Consider the following 9,491-nt stretch of genomic DNA (forward strand, 5'->3'; position numbering starts at 1 on the left):
TTGTCAGAATTATCAGAAATTGTACGAATGTATGTGTGTCTTCACAGAGGACTCACCTGTACATCAGGTCCAGAGGAAAGTTTAGGAAAAGGCCGGTTCAATTCCACTGCCTTCTTTTCTTCTTTTTCAGGTGCTTTAAAAAAAGACAAAAAAAAAAGTGTTGTCAACGGCAGAAATAAAGAAAGCTGGGTACTTGTTTCCTTTGTGCATTTATTTCCTTGTGTCCCATGAGAGAGAGAGAGAAAGGCTACAATGTGCAAGCCATTCAGCATTTATCCATGAAGCAGATCCTGAGCAAACTGAACTTGCTCAATATGGGAAGCACCTCACTGGGGCAGGCATTAAAGCATCTTATTACCTGTTAGTTTTGTGCTCCATAAACATTTCTGCTCTGCTGGGGCAGGTCCGGGTTGTGCTGAGGGAGCTGGCACATCTCCTTCACTCTGCTGCATCCGCAGAGCTTTCTCACGCTTTATTTCTTCCAAGGTTTTAACACGCACTTCTCCTTCTGGCTTGACTTTTCCTGCCGGCTCCTTCGCCTGCCCTTTGCTGGGCCCGGACAGAGCGAGCTGCTTCTTGGACTCACCCTGAATTTTGCTCTTGCTATGGCATTCTCCTGCTTTTTTCTTCTCTTCTACCAAGCGATTATTCTTTTTTTCAGACAAGGCTTCAGAGAAAGTTTGCATGCGACCTGCACGAGCAGCTCTTGCCCCTGCGCTGGAATCTTCAGTTTTACCGTGCCCTTCAGCCTCGGCTTTGGCTTGAGTTTCGCGTCTCTGAAGAGCTTTCTCACGACGGATTTCCTCCAGTGTTTTCACATGGATCTCTCCCATCGGCTTAGCAGCCTTCCCTGTCATCATCAAGAAATGAGGAGAAGCACCAACATTTAAAGAGAGTCCAGCAATATTTTAAGTCTCCAAAATTTGTCAGAGCACTAAGGAAAACTCATCTTGAGCGTTCCCAATAATGCATCTTAGAACAATATCCTTAGAACAACATTCTCCTCCTCCTCTGAGCCACTTGTATTTTGAAGACCAGCCCTATCCAGAGAGAACTGCTACACAGAAATGCTGCTTTACTTTATTACTTTTTCAGACTGCATTTCAAATTCCTGCTCCTGGCAGTGGTTCTATTCTAATTGTACGTAACGGTTCACAGAAGCAGCTAAAAACCTCGACAAGGCACAAGTAGAAAATAAACACACACCTAGAGCCAGAGTTCTGATAGTGGCTGTCAGAAGAGCTTCAGCACTCAACCAAGAGGCGTCAGTTCTTTGTTTTCGTTTAAATTAGTTTGTAGGGATGTATGAAAGCAGTCCAAGTTCGTGGAAAGGAAGGAGGAGAAAGCATATTTAAGATCTAGCTGTTACCTCTCTCAGTACTGGTCTGTTTAGGAGGTAATCCCAGCCTGTCCTTCAGAGACTTGGGAACTCGAACTGCAAAACAGAAAAAGAACGAATTAGGGAGGCTGCATAATGTCAACTTCAGGTTCACATTTCAAAACAAGACAGGAAAGGTAACTTTGAATCCCAGTGATTACGACCTCAGCCAACATGCAAAAAGAAACATCACTGGAAAAGGACAAACAGAAAGACTAAATACGAAACCCAGGAATCCAATCCAGATGCCCGTTTAGTACCTGTCTCTCTCTTGGGTGCTTTGTCAGCATTTCCCGGAGCCTCTACCTTCTTCCCCAGCCTTTCAGCAAGGCTGCGCTTCACTGGAAGGCTGCCTACATCATCTTCAGAGAAAACAAGGAATATTGTAAGAACTTTTCTTTGCAGGAAGGTTTGAGAACAGTCAACAATAAGCTTCTCTTTTTCAAGCATATTTTCATAGAATTGCCTTTCAGCTGCTAAATGATTTTTTTTTTTTTTTCCATTTCTGCCGTCAACACAGATCTCCACTGCAATGTATTTTCCCTTCATACATCACAAATACTCTTTAATGCAGTCATATATAGAAGGCAGCACCTACGTAACAGCTCGTAAAAAGTTCTCACCCGCAGAGGCTTTCCATTTTCCTTGTCTATCAGCAAGATCTACTCGAACCACAGGTTCCTCCCCTAAAACAAAAGGGAATTTTTTTTTCTATTTCACAGAAACCAGTAGCCAACAGAAATATTATCCTGTTAGCCCATGTCCAAAAAACCCTAGTCAGACACTGTTTTGACAGCTAGACCACACAAACTCATATTTTAACTATAATTAACATGGAAAAAAAATATTAATAGTCTCAGTGCTTGCTTCAAATTCCAGCTGAGATAGTAGAGAGTGAATCTGAGTCTGCTTGACACCTATACTTTGTGCAGAACAAAGCTGCATAAGCAAGCAGAATATTCTTAGGTGCAAATGCTGAGAAATATTCCTTTCTAAGGTGAATGTCTACAAGTAAAAGTACTTCCACACTTTTTTCCCTTTAAAAGGCATTTGCACAGCTCTAAACAATTTATACACAAACTCCTGTCATACTGTGTCCACACCTGCCACTGTACGCCTCTTTAATGCTTCAGAAATTGCTTCTTATATAGCACTGGCTTCTACAGCTCGCTCTTCTCGTTACTCTTCTGTTTTTCAGTTACCCCCCTATTGGCATACTGACACTTTTTTTTTTCTCCTGCCACTGCACTTAACCTGAGCACCAAATCTTTCCAGTACAACCAGGGACTTTAAGCATAAAAGCACGTTTTGAACAGAAGGCAGCACCAGAAGGCTAACATGGGTGAATTGTTTTAATTATTGCTTAACCCTCCAGTTTAGGAGTAATGAAATCAAAACAAAAGCATTCATTATTACCTTTCTTGGAAGACACTGTCACAGTTCTCACCACTGTCCGGACATTTTCCTCTTCTGGAGCAGGAAAAATCATAGAATCAACGGGACGAAGAGAAGATCTTGAAGAACCTTCTGTTCAGAGCAACCAAAACATAAGGAAGTTTACCCAACATAAAAAACTATCACAAAGAACAAAAAACTTTAAATGATTTGTTACTGTCAAAAATACAGCAAGCAGAGCATGTAAAGAAGAGAGGTGACTAATTTGCCTCTGGTTGCCCTTTGGACTCCCATTTAGAATACCAGCTGGCTGAGAATCAGGTTGCTTTATGCCCCCAGCTAAAAATGGAAGTCTGTCCCTCAAGCAGCTCCCAGTCACCATCACCTGCCGTGAACAGGATAAGAAAGTAGGCAATATTAACTCACCACCGTGTCTCTTCTTTTTTTCCTTCATCTTCTGCCATTTGATTTCCTCAAGTGTTTTTATTCCAAAATTCAGATTGCCCTCTGAAAACAGGAAACAGTTCATGAGACAGGCTTAGAGGCACTCACTGAGGACCACAGGTCCTCAGGCTTCTTAGCGCTCAGGAACTTTCTGAAGTATTTCGAATAAAGCCTGTCAACACTCCTCACAAGTGAAAGAGCCATAGAACCAATGGCATTTTGCCCCTCCTTTCATCCTTCAGGGTTCAAAATGTAGTTTTAATTTTAATCCATTTACACAATATTAGATCCCTCTATCGTTAGATATGGCTTATCAGCAGTGGTTGCAAGGCTGCACGTGCAGCCATTTAAACTCCATGCTGTGGCCCTGTTTTGTTCTCCAAAAGTAAAGAAAAGGAGTTCACCTTTCTGACCCAATGGGCACATGATGGTATTAATGGCAGAAATGAGATCATGGAAATAACCGACTCCATTCAGCACCCCTACATTTTGTTGTGTTTTTACACCACGCTGCTTTTGACTTAACTGTCAAGTTCTTCTGATTTATCCTACTAAGGTGCTGGCATACCTTGTTTAGTAGTAATAGAACTGCCTTTCCGAGTGGAAATCACCCGTAATCCATTTTTGCCTTCCGCAGCTGGATGCTGGACGGGAGTTTTAGTTTCTTCTCCTTCCTCAGAAAGTTGGTCTGAAGGGGAAAAATCGATTCAGTTATGCATAGACCAGGTTGGTCATGATTACGTAGCTCATGCAGTGACACTTCAGCCCATGGTTCATATAAAAAACTTTGTTGCTGTTTTGTTTTGTTTGTTTGTTTGTTTGTTTGTTTGTTTGTTTTTAAACAGCTACACTGACCTGATGAACTCCTAAGTAGAATACACTAGGACAAAACATCTAGGACTCTAGATTCTCTTTGCAGCTTTAACTACTACACAACACATTGCTCTTCAGACAGAAAAAAGAAATTTCCTTCCTAGTTTCACATAGAACTTTACACAAAAGACCAGCTAAAGCCAGGAGTGGTTCTAAGCTTTCCTCCAACGTTTCAGCTTCTGTCCACTGACTGCCAGACAAAGCCACCAGTGACCTGGCCAGACTGCCTGCCCTATCGCTAGTCAGACCTCAGGTCATCTGTGATTTATACACTCATTTACAGCACAGATTCCTTCCAAGAACCAAAGATTTAACACATTCATTTACAGCACAAATTCCTTCAAGAACCAAAGATTTAACACATTCATTTACAGCACAAATTCCTTCAAGAACCAAAGATTTAACACATTCATTTACAGCACAAATTCCTTCAAGAACCAAAGATTTAACACATTCATTTACAGCACAAATTCCTTCAAGAAACAAAGATTTACACAATCATTTACAGCACAAATTCCTTCCAAGAACCAAAACATGCTCACCATCATCATCTTCATCATCATCTGCAGCATTGATTACAACTGGAGGGTGTGTAGGGCTTGGGACATTTTCAGAGTTTTCCACTTTCGTCACCCCCTTAGCTGTGGAGAGGGATTTGACTGGACAGAAAGTTTGTTTTGCTGCAGTGACATCTGAGCCACTTTCAGATCATCGTCCGCGCACTCAGGCGGACTTGGCAGTGTAGCTAGAGGAAGAGGAGGATCATCGGTAATATGGCAGTTTAAAACTTTGACCACAATGCAAAGAGATGGTAGCAAAGGCAGATAACCCGCACAGACAACGAATTCAGCATCTCCTTTTGCCCATCCCATCACTGCTTACACCGTGAACAATGATTTCCCTTCCAACAACAACACATCTCCCTACCACCCAGCAAAAGAGGAAACAACAGGAAGCAAACTGCAAGGCAAACATCACACAAAGCAAAGAGAAGCTGAGCACGAAAGCAGAAAACAAACACCAGCAGTACACTCGGTGCAGTACACCTATGACTGCAGACCTTTTCCTGCCCTCACAAATGAACAGTTACCTGACGCCCCCTACAGGATTGGCACCCACTAAGTAATACTCAAAATTAATTCTTCAGCGCTTAAAGAAAAAGGACCTAAACTCACTCTTGCTTGGTGGTAAGAATTGTCCATCGATGTAACGTCCCTTTGCATGATGAAAAGCACAGTTGGCTTTCTGACAGCCTCCCGGCTGGTTCTCCCAGTAGCAAGGAATCTCACTGCGCTTTTTCTGAAGACAGAAAGAAAGAAAAGCTCGTGATAACATGCACCTGAGGCTTGCAAAGAGATGCACAGCTCCAGATCGTGACAGCTGTCACAACACAGTGCTGAAACAGCATTCCAAAGGTCAGTTTCTCAGTTAAGTGTAGTATTTCTGGGCATATTCACAAAGTTTGCATAAGCTGTAACCACTATGCACATTTAGTTTGGTCATCACTCAGTTTGAGAAGACAGGCACTCTCAGACATCACTTGAGGGTGGCTTAAACTAATACACCTAGGATTATACTAGGATTATTCAGAGGGAAAAAGAACATCTGAAATTGCCTAGGTTAACCCTGTCTAGAACTACTTCTTGGAGACTTAGTTCTGCTGCACCTTTAACTTTCCCCACTTCCTACCCCAGGCAGCTACAACAGCGTTATCTGAAGGACTGTGGGTCAGAAGACACCTGATAGTTCATTATCAAGCCTGCTCCCATGAGGATAGAACAGCCTGTTTATTACCCCCCTGCTCCAGCACGTTTTAGCAGTCTATTTAACAGCTATTCTGCATCTCTTGAGAAAACTGTCAGCATCTAATAAAAAAAAATAAACAAATATCTTGCTAAGACATACCTAAGGCATTGATTTTATTTCCCTCTGCTTCCTCCCACCCCCTCTCTTGGTAACAGAAACCAGTATGATTTTGAAGCAAACAAATCTATCCTGCAAAAGCACAATCAGTACACCTACGGCACTGAAAAATGCTTTTGTGGATTTATTTTGAGAACACATTGTTAGGCACTCACGTCAATTTCCATGTGTCTGAATCGGCAGACATTCCTGAAACAACGACCCTCCTGCCACAGCTTGCAGACCGTCTCATTGCCCAGAGCAGCTTCGCAGTGGCGGTAGGCACATTTGTCTCCCTGGAACCAAAAGGAAACCAACAAGGAAAATAGAGTACAGCCTCAAAAATGGCCATGCTGCTGCCTAATGGTGCTACAACTGAATTCACAATCTATCTGGTTCTCAAGTTAACCAAAGACCAGTGTGCTTCCTCCTCCTAATCTACTCCTTCCTGAAAAAAAGGGGGAAAAAAAGCAAAGCAAAGGAAAGCCAGCCATACCTTGCTACAGGTAGAATAGAAATAGAAGTAGCAATCGTCTCCTTGTTTAGACATGCCGACGAGTTCTGCTAACAAGCTCGGGTTCTCTCCACAGGGACTTCCTCTGCTCTTGGAGAGAGCTGTCTTCACCCTTGCTTGGGCTGAAAGTCTTCTACTGGCTTGTGATCAGTGAAATCTTCTTTTTAAAAGTAACCCGAAAGAAAGTAACAAGTGAAAAATAATGAGGAACAAACATTTTTCCAGCTTTCTTCAGTTAATCAAATCAAGTTATCAGTCTCTCAAAGAGAGCAAAGCCTTGAAATCAGCTGTTACATGAACTAACTAAATATTAAAGTTCTGTAAAGCTGCCAGGAGCTTTGTCAGCAAGCGTTCTCTTCCACATCCTCAATAATATGACTTGGAGCACATCTGGAAGCCTGAAAACGGAGTCACTCCTTAAAAAACCACCTGATGATACATGCAAGTCAATAATCAACTATGGCTACAAATAACTTCTCTAGAACACAGTTAGGACGCATTAAACAGCACGTTCCAGGCCCTGTGGGTCTTCGATTTCACCTACCTGGACAACCTCAGCAAAGTTATCGATCTTCAAAGGCTTCCAGTTAACTGCTCCTGTAGGCCGAACCAAGACTGAATCCGTGAATTAATAATAAAGGGGTAGGAAGAATTTTCCTCCTCACTTTGCCAAGGGAACCTCTCATCCACAATTCAAACATAGGATGCGCTTTTAAACAGCTTATAACTAAGAGAGGAAGCAAGTCCATTTGAATGCTCTCTCAGACTGGATGCAGCCACGGTTAGTTAGCTCTTCAAAAAAATAAAAAACAAAAACCAAAACAAAACAAAAACAAAAAAAACCCAGCGCATTTAGAGATGAACTCGTGATTCAAAGTGGCTGCAAAAATGAGGCTCCATCTTCCACAGCCGGACAATTTAACTTTTTTTTCTTTTTTTTTTTTTTAATTTAAAATTCAGCATGTTCCAATCTCTGGTCTTCAAGATTTCTTCACCTATTAAGAAAACACAAAAACCTTTCCCCGTCTTTATTACCTGTACAGCAAAAAACATACCAGTGCATCTAAATCCACTGATGTGCATACGCATACACACATCTGTGTTTATACACACACGAGGAGGGAGTGAGAGAAAGTTAGCGAGAGCGACACTGAAAATCAGAATTTTTGCCTTTTCGACACAGAGAGCGCGTAAAAATTCTCTCATTTTGAGGGAACTAGAAAAAAATGGAGGCTCTGCAAAAGATTTTGATGAGTATGCCTTCGAGGCCGATGCTTTGTAACATGAGGGATCTGGGGGCCAGCACACAAATATGCATACGGATGTACATGCATACAGGATAAACATATCTATACACCCAAGCGTGCACAGTAGATGTTGTATGATCTCCATATCGAGAACAACTCGTAGCCCTGATCAGACATGTAGAGTTGCAATCAATTAACAGCAGCAAGACAGCAGATCAAGGGTACAGCAAGCTTTGAGAGGCAGGGGAATGCTCACTTTGCCAGTGGCACGGCTGCATGATACCAAGGATTTTGAATTACTTTGATTTTTTGGAAGCAATTTGGTTTTTCTTTCTGCGCTGTAGCTGTGGTGGTTTTACCGTGCTGGGCAGCTAAACCCCACAACCGCTCTCTCACTCCCCCTCCTTTAGATGAGGAGGGGGAGAAGTAAAGCAAAGAACAACTCACGGGTTGAGATAAGGATAATTTAATTAAAGGGAAAAAATTACAATAATTAAATAAAGACTACCATGAACTAAACAATTTAACTAAGGGGAAATAAAAAGGGAAAGGGGAAAAGGAAAAATAAAAAGAAGGGAGGAAAACAAACAAACAAAATAAATGAAGGCTATATGGAAGTGCAGAGGAAAGAAATTACTCTCTACTTCCCACAAATGAGCCATGATTGACCACGTCCTTGAAGCAAGGCCTCAACGCACGCAGCCGGTGTTCGAGAGGAGGACCGACGTTTTCCCAACGAGAGCCCACCCCTCCCCTCTTCTTCCTGTTTCCACCTTTTATTGCTGAGTGGGACATCACATGGTATGGAATATCCCTTTGATTGGTTTAGGTCAGCTGCCCTAGTGATGTTTCTCTCCTCACCTTTTTGCCCACCCCCTAGGAGGGTTAGAGAAAGGCCCAATGCTGTGCCACTGCTGCTCAGCAGTACACACAACACTGGGGTGATAACACTGCTGTTCCAGCTACAAGTACAGAGTACGGCACTGTATGGGCTGCTGCAGGGAAAGTAAACATTCCAGCCAGACCCAGTACAGTAGCAAATACCACAGGTTTGCCATCACGTGCTGTTCCCTAATCCATATATCCATCATCAGCCATTGCTGCAGGATCATGAAAGGTTAGAGAAGACGACTTAGGTCCAATTTAACAGCCAATGAGTTTTCGATGAGCAGAGCTGCAACAGATTTTATTTCGCCACAAGCATTTTTTTTTCTTTTTTTCTGATATGAAGTCAGAAATTTTGATTTTTTTTTTTTTTTAAGACACTAAATGTCACAAAACCTGCAACCAGTTCAAATTAGAGTGATTCTGAATCCTTTCATTAAAACGCTGCACATTTCTGTGCAAATTATTTCTGACTCTTCTGGACAAAAGTGGATGAAATAGTTCTTACAAATTAATAATAAAAGGTTGGAAGCTTTTACTCACACAAACACTAGTGAATTTTCCAGGAAATATTGTTTTGGCAGGGAATTTTCCCAAATCTAAAATAAAGAGAGGAAAAGTTGGGTTCTCATATTAGTTACTGCTTTTGACTGCTGGACAAAGGGAATAAAAACAGTAGTTAAGTGCAACGTTTCCTTCTCTTCTTTAGTATGGATAGGAATCGTCACTTCGGACCTTTAGCACCTTCAGAAACACACCCAGTGCCATGCAGGTTCCTCTGCAGCTACTTCTAACAATTACTGGTGCTCCTTAGCATGGAAGTTTGACTCAAAACACTCTCCAGATTTAGCTC

General features: G+C 42.0%; 1 pseudogene across 1 annotated transcript; it reads right to left on the reverse strand.

The window, feature by feature from the left end:
* Positions 1–341: 341 nt before the first annotated feature.
* LOC309890787 (zinc finger CCCH domain-containing protein 11A-like) lies at positions 342–6,542 on the reverse strand (annotated as a pseudogene). Its single transcript has 11 exons — positions 6,489–6,542; positions 6,169–6,288; positions 5,266–5,389; positions 4,633–4,835; positions 3,786–3,905; positions 3,200–3,280; positions 2,795–2,905; positions 2,036–2,064; positions 1,639–1,741; positions 1,370–1,435; positions 342–850 (listed from the first exon to the last, which is right to left on the reverse strand). The product of its transcript is annotated as a zinc finger CCCH domain-containing protein 11A-like (transcript).
* Positions 6,543–9,491: the final 2,949 nt, after the last annotated feature.

This window comes from Aythya marila (assembly GCF_965140915.1).
Source record: "Aythya marila genome assembly, contig: HAP1_HAP1_SCAFFOLD_179, whole genome shotgun sequence".
Taxonomy (NCBI): domain Eukaryota; kingdom Metazoa; phylum Chordata; class Aves; order Anseriformes; family Anatidae; genus Aythya; species Aythya marila.